This window comes from Anas acuta, chromosome 1 (assembly GCF_963932015.1).
Source record: "Anas acuta chromosome 1, bAnaAcu1.1, whole genome shotgun sequence".
Classification (NCBI taxonomy): Eukaryota; Metazoa; Chordata; class Aves; order Anseriformes; family Anatidae; genus Anas; species Anas acuta.
In genome coordinates this window covers 6,780,411-6,792,051 of record NC_088979.1, presented here as the reverse complement: position 1 = coordinate 6,792,051, position 11,641 = coordinate 6,780,411, and the positions used below count along the sequence as shown (strand labels likewise).

The following is an 11,641-nucleotide window of genomic DNA, read 5'->3' as shown; positions in this document are numbered from 1 at the left end:
ATTCCAGTCCAAGCTCTCAGCTGTGGTTCAGTTGTAAATGCTTGATAGAGTGTTTATAAATATGTCATGAATTTTATTATAAAATATTAATATTAAAGCATTTTTACACTTTATAGCAAATGGCTTCTTCACAAGGCATAATTTGTCTTTTTTCCTTAAAGCAGAATAGTAAAAAAGAATGAATATGCTCTTAATATGTCTTGAGACCCGATCACATCTGTCACACAAGACAGACAAATCTGGAAGTGGGATGGTGATTTCAAGAACAACCGAGGATAAAGAAACTTTTATTTCTTGTACTTTTTCCTCTTTGACTTCACAGTAATGTGACAGTTACCACAAAGAAGATTCGCTCTGGTGAGCTACTGGCAGTGTCTCCACATCACTTTTTTGCTGTATATTGGGTAACATTAACATCTTGACAAATAATTATCAGATTTTTTTCTTTTAATTAAGGACTTTTTTTCCATGTTTCTGACACTACAGCCATTGGGCTAAGTATTGTAATAGTCACATGCTTGCAAGCAGTTTAGTAGAGCATAAACTTCAGTTGTGCTATGGGATCCCAACAGCCCAAGAGCCTTGGCTGTTGGCCATCCCAAGAAAGTCTTTGCAGATGTCTTGTGGGCTCTGGGGAGGTCACATGAACATTGTCAATTTTCAGCAGAGACAGAAACACAACAGGGACACTGCTTTTGAGACACAGCCTGTACTAAATTCAGTCTGCAGAGGACCACAGAGCTTCCATATGGCTCTGGGAGCCAGAACTGACACTACAGGGAGAAAAATTCTGTCCATGGAGCTTTACGTGCATAATCACAAGGATGGTTAATCATCTAAACATTCATTGTGAAGCTTTAGAGTTCTCGAATAGATTCAGAAGAGGGAGAGAAGCCAAACAACAGTTCACATTCATATGCAGATGAGCATAACTTTAAAAAAAAAAAAAAAAACTGTTTACTGAGAGATTTTTCACAGCAGTAAGTTACTGCTCCAACAGGCAGCAACAAAGTGAAGTTGCTTTCCTGAGCAGTGCTGTACAAAGCAGTCTGTAGGTGGGCTCTTCATTACAGAGCAGCCTCTCTTAAAGTACTTTCTTCTTCACCCTGTCTCTGGGCAAATCTGAACTAATTCCCCAGACTACATTTGGGAAAAAAAAAAAAAAAAAAAGAGAGAGAGAGAGAGAAACTTGGAAAACAAATTTTGTAAAATGCCTGGGAAACAGGAAATACTTACAATTGCAGAACCTAGACAAGCTGTGACAGCAGTGGCAAAGCTTGCCAGCCTGTTGCCTCAGCCAGGCATGTGGCATGTTCTGAATGGGCTCCTTCTCTCACTTGTCCCACTGCCTTTTAATGGTCATTTCACATATCCAGCCACGTATCTGGGCTCATTTTTCCAGTCATGCCCCCATGGCTTCAAAGACATGATGTCCCAATTTGAAAAATTATTTGGGACCAGAGTCACAAAGCAGATGAGCCGTATTTCTATGTACAGAAACAACCAAGTGCCTAGTTGATCTTTGGAAAGTCACTTCAACGGTTTTCAAAGGAGTTTAAGTGCCTTCTTAGGATAAGCAATTATTCAATTCACTATAAATGTATTACTTTACAGTCGACACACACCAAGAGAATGACAGCTGGATCCCTGTGTCACCTGTGGGAGAGCAGGAAAATGGGGCTTCATTACTTAAATCTCTGGGCACTTATCAAGCATTCTTCCCCATCGTCAAGCCACTCAGCAATCTTTATTATAAAAAATCTTGGAGAGTACAGGTATAGTTACTGTAATAGCCCTGCCACAGCAGGACTCATCTACAGTCCCATTGCAGAGACTATTCCACAGCTGCAGAGCAGGGACTGGGTTGGCTGGCTGGGCACCACTGAAACTTCCATGTCTGACCTGGTGTCTAGACCTGTTTGAAAAGCTGGGGTCCAGAACAGAGCTCCCCTGCTCTGTGAAGAAGGGCTGTTCTGGGTAGTACCAACCACTACAAACACTTGCTGATGGATATGTTTTGTCCCTGACACACTAGGGTGTTAATGGTGCTTGATGTCCCAAGGAGGCAGAGCACCGTGCCCACAAGAGAAATCTAATTTTATTCAGTGAGGAAATTGAAATGCTTGTTGCAGAAGCTCATTAATTACTGTCAACTGCTCATTAGCCCTCCCTCTAAGCAGTAGCAGGTGGTAGCAACTAGGGAAAATGAATTAGGTCTAATACATTGTTAGCATAATAGTAATAAGGCTGTTACAACATCAGCAGAAAAGCAATACCCTAGCTTGTCCCTACAGTACACTAGCTCATTAGCTGAAGTCCCAGGCTAAACAAAAAACCTGAATTTGGAGGCTTGCTCTGCTAAATACAGAAGGTAAAGAAGTTTAAACCTAAGCCTATTGTTGTTTCACTTCCACACACTATTTTCCTGATGCTGCCTTGCAGTAGAGTCTAGAAATGCAATAGGGAAACAGCTGTAAACTGTGATTTGCAGATGTCCTTAAGCTGCAGAGTTCTGGGGTGGGTTTTAAACATGCAAGACAAGCAGAAAGATGCTAGGAACCCAGAGTTAAATCCACCTCTTACAGCTGGTCATGTGAAGACCCAGCCTGCAGCAAAATCTCACCAGTGGCACCTCTGACCTCTGCCTGCCACAGTAGGAATGAAGGTCTGTAACAAATAATGACGGGCAGCAATGAAACACATTCTTTTAAGACCTTCTTGTCTTCTTTTCCCTTTTTCCTAAGAAAGGCAGTTGCCATGGTGCCATATGCAGTAACAGCTGGTCAAAGGGCTGTTCATTATCTTGAAAGTCAAAGCATGAGGCTAAAATGTCACAGTTATCACTATGCTTAAGTACTAAGAGTATCAAATCTATGTCAAACACTCATGTCTTTCTCCCCTTTTTTAACAGAAAGTGTTTTGAATGTTGTCAACCTGATGGCTCAAAGAACAAATCTCAAGGGTCTGATGGCAGATGTTCGCCTTAAACTCCTGTCATCACCTATATGCAACAGGGGTCTCAGAAAGGCTTTGCAGTGTGCAGGAAAGCACTCTGTTTCTTCCTCGAGTGGTGTATTTATTGGCTGTATTCTGCCTGCTTTGATGTGATCTGCTGGGATTCAGTTGCTGATCAATGGCAATACACCTCTAGTAAAATATTAGAGACATGTTTTCTAAGCTTTTGACTCCTAATCTACATGTAATCCTTCCTTAATAGGGCTAGCATTTGCTGTAGGTAAGCAGGCTTATTAGTTTACAATATAATCTCACAGGCAGTGTATCCAGAGTCTTTTTTTTTTTTTCAATGGCAACCACATTGTTGTATTTTAATGACACCAAATGAGAAGGAAAGCAATATTCTGAGGCTGTGCCCATTAAGAAGAGAAAAGCCCTTCTAATCCCCAACTCCAAGGCAATTGGCAGAAGGAGCGCTTCCAACTAAACCAGCTTAGTCCATGGTGGGACTGGGTTTGGGGCATGGCTGCAGTGTATGGAAGTGAGGTAAGTGAATTTGGGATGGGGAGAATTTAGGGCAGAAATATGTGATCAATGGGGATTTCTCTCCATGAGCCAAGGCTCCATTAAGAATTGTCTTCTTTCACAGGGCTATGCATTACCACTTGCCTGCTCCCTAGTGGTGTATTTCAGGTTCTTTAATGCCTAGGAATGTGTAGTCACCCTACATAACCTTGTACTCAGAGACCCTTCAGGCTTCATCTGTAACTCTGTTGGTTAATGGAGTGAATCAGGGCCTGAATAATATGAGACCTTCCCTGCACCAAACCTCTCCACCAGCTCTGTCTGGGCCCTTAGACCTTACTTATCCATCTGCTATAGTTGAGGAGACTACCACCCCCTCTCCATTCCAAATTCAGTCCCACCATGAACTAAGCTCAGGTGAGCACCTAAGCTGGTTTAGTTGGACATGTTCCTTCTGCCAATTGTCTTGGAGTTGGGAATCTACAGGGCTTTTCCCTACTTAGTGAGCACAGTCTCAGAATATTGCTTTCCTCTTCTTTTGCCTGAGAGTAAGCCACCCAGACAAGGCACAGTTTTACTGCTCACAAATGCTTTCTGAAAAGTCCATCCATTTAGGTGTCCCAAAGCCATCATCTTAGGCCAGCTCTGCCAACCATGATAAATATCTGCGGGTTTGCTCTTCCCTATGTGCACACACATGCATACGTGCACACACATGCACACGCGCACAGAGAACCACAGAATGGCTGCAGGTGGAAGAAACCTCTGGGTCCATCTGGTCCAACCCCTGCTCAAGCAGGAACACCCAGAGGAGGCTGCCCAGGCCCACGTCCAGGCAGCTTTTGAAGATCTCCAAGGAGGGAGACACAAGCACACACAGATGATCATTCCAGAACAGCTTTTCATCAGTTCCCACAGCATACAAGTTCCAAAAGAGCTGAAGCCACAAGAGAGCTTGAAGGGACCAGAGCAGGCCCAGAGAGACCATGGCCTACACCATGGGGGCAGAGGGGCATTGATGCCGCCGGAGCAATTGCAGCACAGGAGACTTGGAGACAGGGTTTGGATGGCAGTATCACCCCTGAGCCACTACATGACAAATACTTTAAAGGGTCAGTAACATGCACCAGGAGATACCTGCCTCTGGTAAGCAGGTTAAAAACCTCCTTGCCAGCAGCCTTTGGTTAATAATGCACAGGGCTCAGTGTGAATCCTTTAGTGATACAGAGCCAACGTGTAGCCATGAGGAGCTCTTGTGCCTCCAGCCTGATGGACAAAAGCATCCAGTGACACAAACACCTAACCTAAACAGCCAGAATATTTCAGCTTTAAGGGCAGCAGTGCCACATTTCCCTACCTGGACCGTGAGCACCTACAAATCACCAGTCCAGAAACTCTGACTCATTTCAACTCTCACGAGGTAAATTTTTACAGCTCAGTTCTTTGATGTCCTTTACGTAGGTACTTGAACATGTACCCATTACAGCCCAGCCCAGGGCAGGAAATGTATACAATAGGTTTTGTACATAGCTATCTTGAAATTCAATGCAGTGAAGCTATTGTCCCTCTAGACTGCCAAGCCTGCCTGGTAAGCTTTTAGAAAACAAATGGAAAGCACATGTGTAGGTACAGGTATCTTATGGAGGGTTTACCACCTTGGCTGGAGCAAAGCCATTGGGGTGCTGGAGGTGCTGGTTGTTCAGGGATCAACTCTCTTAATAGCAGCTAGAGCAGAGTCTTCCCAAGCTTCCCACAGAAAAACATTTTGTCCCATAGACAAAGATTTATATTTGCCCTCGGTGGCTCTTGCTGTCTATTTGGTATGTGAGTGGGGATTTCACCTATGTATTATGTGTGCCCACGGTGCTGAGAAGTAGTAATGGTACCTTGCAGTATCCCAGCATGATCTCTGTTGTGCTAGGACAGCGTAGGCAAGAAGTGATTTAAACCACAGCCTTTATTGCGTTTTTTGTTGTTGTTTTGTTTTTTTTTTTGTTTTGTTTTGTTTTGTTTTGTTTTAGCTGGAGGTGCAAGAAGTGCAGACAGGGAACAATAAATAAATAGATAAATAAATGACAGGAGAGTGATGCTTCACTGCAAAGGCCATAATAAATATCTGTGCTTGTGTAGGGGTAAAAGGGGTATAAGGAGACAACCTGGCGCTGAGGCAAATAGAAGAAGACGGTGGAAATAGGGAGCCCTATTAGAAACAGGGAGAAAAGGGGCTGTGAAGCCAACAGTCACAGAGACTAAGGACATTATCCTAAGTGACATCAGCAGCTAGAACTGAGGAAAGAGCATTATTCCTTTAGGACAGTATTTTCTTCTACTTCAGGAAAAAATGAAGAAAAGCATTGAAACTGTAGAATGAGAGAGAAATTAAGGTGCTTTGGTTACTCTTCCTCTCCATCCTCTTTCAAAATAGAAAAAATACTCTGTGTTTTCTTCATACTTTAGTGTGCAGTTGGCTAATGAACTGGTGGGAAGCAAGCATGGCAACCAGAAAACCCCTCTGGGTACGAATACGAGATGCTACAAAGCCTCCCTTATGGATTTACCACACTTGGCTCCCTCTGCAGGGCTGCTGGGATGCTTGCGTCTGGTTCAAGGGCTTCTTCACTCAATGGGTCAGCCAGTCTCTTCAGCCTGACTTGCTCTCAGACACTGCTAGACATACAGCTCACAGCACCTGCAAGCAATGTTTGCTGTCGCCACAAGCAGTGACTCCAGAGTGGTGACAGCACCATTTTCTGTCAGAGAAAACAGAATGCAGAGGTGATAGGTAATATCTGCACACCATCAAGTTCTGTATATGTTATAAATTCAGGCACCAGACAATGTTATGAAAACTGGAGGAAAGAAGAAGAGAAAAAGTGTCACTACAACCTGCCTTATTTTGCCCTATCCCAGCACTCTCGAGCTTGTAGGCTTCAAGTTCTTTGAAAATGTCATCCTCCATTTCACGAGTGAAGCATTACAGGCACTACTTTAATGCATTCAGTTACAGCCATGCTGGAATTTGGCCAGGACAATGTGCCAATCACCTCTGCTATTTCTAACAATGTCAAGACCTACCTTCACCTCAAAATAGAGAGGTGGATGTGCTCTCACACACTTCTAAGCATTTTATGATATTTCCATCGGTCTATGGGCTTACAGCAGCACTGTGGGTCATTGTTATATTAAAAAACTTGCTGCCCTAGAGATGTCCTGTTTGGTGGGGATGAGAGCAAAAATACTGAAGGGAAAAAAAAAAAAGCTGAAGAATTGGTGTAGCCATGAAAAGCTGACTTGATGACATCATCAGGGCTGCAAAGAGAGTTATCCTAAATCCATGCCTTCCTAGTCACTTACAGCATTGTATCACTGGCTATTGACTCTGCTGCTCCTGGGACAAATGTCAAATACACAGACAGAAATAATTACAATCGTGATCATAATAACAATAATAATAACAACAAAAACAATAATAACAACAAAAAGAAAGACTTTCTCTCCAGTTTGAAATTTCATGGTTTTAGCTGCATGCCAAAAAGAGAGGGAAAGTTGAATGTGGTTGAACTTTTCATGAAGAGATAAATGCCCCAAAAGTGACAGTCAAAAAATGACACATATTTTGACATTTAGGGCTCAGAATAAATCATTGCTCACAGACAGACCACAAGTCCATGTCAGCTAGGGTTCCTTTTTTTCTTTTTTTTTTTTTTTCTTTTTCTTTTTAACATTAAAAGAAATAAAATAATAAACTGTCTTTTGCTCTTAGTTTGTCTTAAGTTTGTCTTAGATAAGCACAGCACCTAATGGAAAAAAAAAAAGTTTGTTCCAGACAGTATGATGAGCTCTACCCAGACCCCTGAGAAGTTTCCAGAGTCAAGTATGAAGTTCATTATGTGATATGGGCATTCACTTGACAGAGAAAGAGATTTGTGAGCCATTAGTAAGAGACCATATCATACACCATATCATACACTTACACAGATCAATTCCCATCCAACAGTGAAAGTAGGAAATAAATGACAAATGTGTTATAGCGCAGGAACTAGAGACTTTGCCCAAATGGTAATGTGCATTTGAAAAGTGAGCTGTAAGTATACCTGAGAAATACCAAGCATCCCAAAACCTTCCTTTTTCCCAAATTTATTGAAGGTCTTTTTTACTAATTACTTTTTTACTAATTTACTAATTAATGATCACGAAAAAGTTGTTTTCAAGCAACTTGTATTTATACCAGAACACAGTAAACGCTGAAGAACTAGAAATAAAGGAAGACAGGATGGTTTAGACAAATGTTTAGACAAAAAAGTTTCACATTGTAGAAAAAACAGATTTAAGGTGATGAAACAAAGGGGCTGAAAGAAACTAGCTATCCATGGTGATGGCCCAAGAGGACTGTAAGGTATGCAGAGTGAATGACAGCACAGAAAACAGCAGGCAGGTGAAGGGGAGATTAATAGCAAAATAAGTGGGAGAAAAAATACTTTGGTAGAAACAAGCATGGTCAGAAAAGGAAAGGACTGCAGTGGAGAATGAGCTTACTCCTAAGTCGGTCAGTTTGGAGTGTAACCCATAGGAAAACCTGGCACCAAAACTTGATGTGTAGAGAAGACTGATACTCTTCATGTATAGCATGACTGCATCACTGACTCTGAATGTAGCAGAAAGCACTATTTCTTACAAGTGAGAGGTGTTTCTCCCTACTCAGCAAAAATAAGCTGTGGGACTCTCCCTATCTGACTTAAAACCACTAATTTAAAGACTGTGAGCAAAACCATCTACACTTGCATAACACCTTTAACACAAGCAAATCTAACTTCTCACAAGGAATCCAGGCATGACTTCTTGCCTGTCTTTTTTCATTCTTCCATTACGGTCATCATGCATAACAAAAAATGATTGAGAAGACCTCTGAAAAAATCTTATTTTGACTTTGTCATCTAAGGTCATCAGGGGACAGTACCATAATATTTGATCTCAGCATTTTTCTGTACAAAAAGACTGATAGAAGAATGTAAAGAACAACATAATGGCAGTACTGTCAGCCAAGCCCTGTAGACTATGAAAGTGTGAGAGATGCTGATGGGCTTTCAGAAGCTGGAAAAAAAAGTCTTATAAAATGTCAGCAAGACGTTTTGAAAAAGAAATAAAAATGAAGATGACAGGCATAAAAAATCTAGCAAAATAAAGATCTGTTGAAATATAAAGTGCCATTTTTCATCAGAGATCAAGTGAAGCTTAGTCTACATTTGATTTTCTTACAACAGTGCACTTTTAACGTTTCTCACTTGGTTTGCAAGTGAAATAGTAAGTTTATGTACTTATCTGCCAAAAATTGCCCAGCAAGCTGCTTTTTAAGCTTGGGAATGTAATAAAAAAGTTATGTTTACGTATCACATATTTTTAAGCTGTTGAGTTCTTCAACTAATAATAAAAAGTGTCAATTATATTTTTAGCTAGCAAAATGTGGTCTTGACTGCATTCAGGTTATCTCTTCTGTCACTTACTGCTCCCCATCAGTGACACATTAGTGCCAGAGCTGTGGGCAAATTGAAAGTTCATTTAAGTTCATCCAGGAAATGTAAGACTAAAAGTGGATAGAGTTCTAGTTGTGATGCTAAATATATATATATATATATATATATATATTATTATTATTATTTTTTAAATAAACTATTATTTTAAAGACAATACCATTTTTGCTTATCAGTCCAGAATTCCAAATGTTCCAGTCCAAAAAGTGATGTCTAAAGTCCACCAGGCAGAAGAAAAGGACCTTTCCAGCCCTCTCTCATGGGCTCGTGTTGGCTGGGCAATTTGAAGTAATATTTCTGGTGTTTCTCTTTTCCTTGCTTTTCTTTCAAAGATCTAGAAGTTGGGGTAGGCTTTAGATGCTCTTCAAGTGATGAGGAGCTCCACCTCTGGATGCAGATACGCCAATGAATGTGAGCATCCAAAATTAATGGCTATACCCCAAATCTATGGCACATATTCAAAACATTTTTTATTTTTATTTTTTATAGAATAACTGGCCAGAACTTGGTGGAATTCACCAAAAGCATCCAATCCCCTGCTTCAGCCAACATATACAAAAATATCACTGGGAAAAAAAAGGAAAAAGAAAAGGAAAAGGAAAAGGAAAAGGAAAAGGAAAAGGAAAAGGAAAAGGAAAAGGAAAAGGAAAAGGAAAAGGAAAAGGAAAAATAAGAAAAAAAAAAAAAAAAGATCATCTACAGATGACCAATGGAAGATTCTCTTTGGGGCTGAACTGCAAGCTGAGTCTAATGTGTTGTGTCTGTTCTTTTAGCATGGCAAGAAAAGACACCTCTCTTCCTTAATTTCCAATTAGATTTAATTATAAAGGAAGTGGAACTGACCTCTACTAAATGTTCCTTTCTCTCCATGTCCTTCAGAAGATTAGAAACATCCACTAGACCTGTGTTTTCCTACCTGTGTAGGACTTCAGAGCTAATTGTAAACTCTCTCATTCACAAATTTTGAAAATTCTTGGCCAAAGAATTAAGGGGGAAGAGGAAGCATCTAGTCAGGATGAGAAAAATACACTATATCTATATGTAAATAACCAGCAATCTTAAGTCAACTTATACAAATAATCTTCTTGGTTTCTGTGTTTGCATGAATTTTTAATATTCCTTGCAGCCTGGCAAATCTCATTTGAATAACATTATCCTCACAAAGGCTGCCTACTTAGTAAAGTCTCTAAAAACCTAATACCTCCATGGGGAGAAAAATAATTAAAAATTTAAGAATAGGTCACAATATACATCTGTAACCTGATCCTGAAAGACATTTTCTTGCAGTTTTTATACTGATATAAGTGTCCTTGTAACTTTAGATCCTCAAATTCATGCAAGCCACCAGACATTCCTGGTCTGTTGTTTTCCTAGTACCAGTGGACTTCTTTGTGTGACAGAATATCTCTTACTGGGAGTTTTCACAAAGTCAATACCAAATGCTCAGTAGCTTCATTCCCCAGTGACCTCAACAGCTTATAGCATCTCAAGGACTAGTTGTCTTTGCAGTCCAACTCCTGTTTCAACCCATCTTTTTGGCAAAGATATAATTATGTCCTGCAGGAAATATAGCATGTACCGACTTTGTCAGTGATGACTGCCAAAAATATACAGGGTCAGGGAAGGGTTTTGTGGGTCTTCATGAGTACCACTGTTTTGGAAATATTTTCACTTCATAAAGACATTAGCATACAAATTTTCTCAGCCTTTGCAGTTATTTCTTCTTTGTCTGTTGAGGTCACACAGACAGTAACAATCCATGGGCATGTTGTGATTTACCTCTCTGGAAGTTGACTTTATCTGCCAATAGACTCTTCAATGACCACACCACATTAAATTATTAAATCAACTGAGGTGCCTAAGGTCAAGGAGTAGGTAAGCACTGATCTGGCTTGCCCAGGTCTGGTTCTGCATCTCTCCATCACTGTTGTTTCACCACAAAATACAGGGCACTAATAGGTATTGGTGATGGCCTACAAAGATGACCAAGATCTTATATTGGTGACCTTAACTCATGATTTCTTAGGTTTATTTGGTTAGTTTCAAAGTGAGTTAACATCGTGCTTCCTGTACTTGTGATGACTGAGAATAATATACAAGTAATTTGGGTTGTTGCCTTTATTTTTGTTTTTCTTTGCCTCAGAAAATTTACCTGATACCAGAGGATGATGCCTTATATCTTTTTTGGCTGTTTTGGCAACCATTTCTTGCCTCTGGATGTCACTGAATGTTTTTTTCCACCATAGATCTCTGTTGCTATTGAAAGAGCCTGCCACACCTGCCTCCGCTCTAGGCTGCCAAAGGCTAGGAGCACAGCTAAACCTTTAATCTTGTTAGGCAGGGGATGGACTGAAATTCAGAAAGGCTTTGTTTTCTTCTGGCTTCTTTCCAGGTCACAGACTCCCCATCTGGAATTTATGGATGGTAAAATCATCCTACCTCTAACAGGAAATTCGTGTTTGAGAGATGATGACAGAGATTGATAACAGGTGTAGACAAAAGGAAAAACAAAATGATTTGGGGTTTATTCAGAAGGCCTGGGCCTTGATTAAAATTCTCAGCTGTGTAAGGCAATACTGGATAAGGAGGAACAGTGACTTCTTACCTTCCCCTGCTCTGTATGCAAAACCACT

General features: G+C 40.6%; 1 long non-coding RNA gene across 1 annotated transcript in view; it reads right to left on the bottom strand.

Annotated features, from left to right (window-relative positions):
• LOC137846646 (uncharacterized) overlaps positions 1-11,641 on the bottom strand; it is a 130,393-nt gene that overhangs the window by 29,239 nt on the left and 89,513 nt on the right. The gene's annotated exons all lie outside the window — the stretch shown is intronic.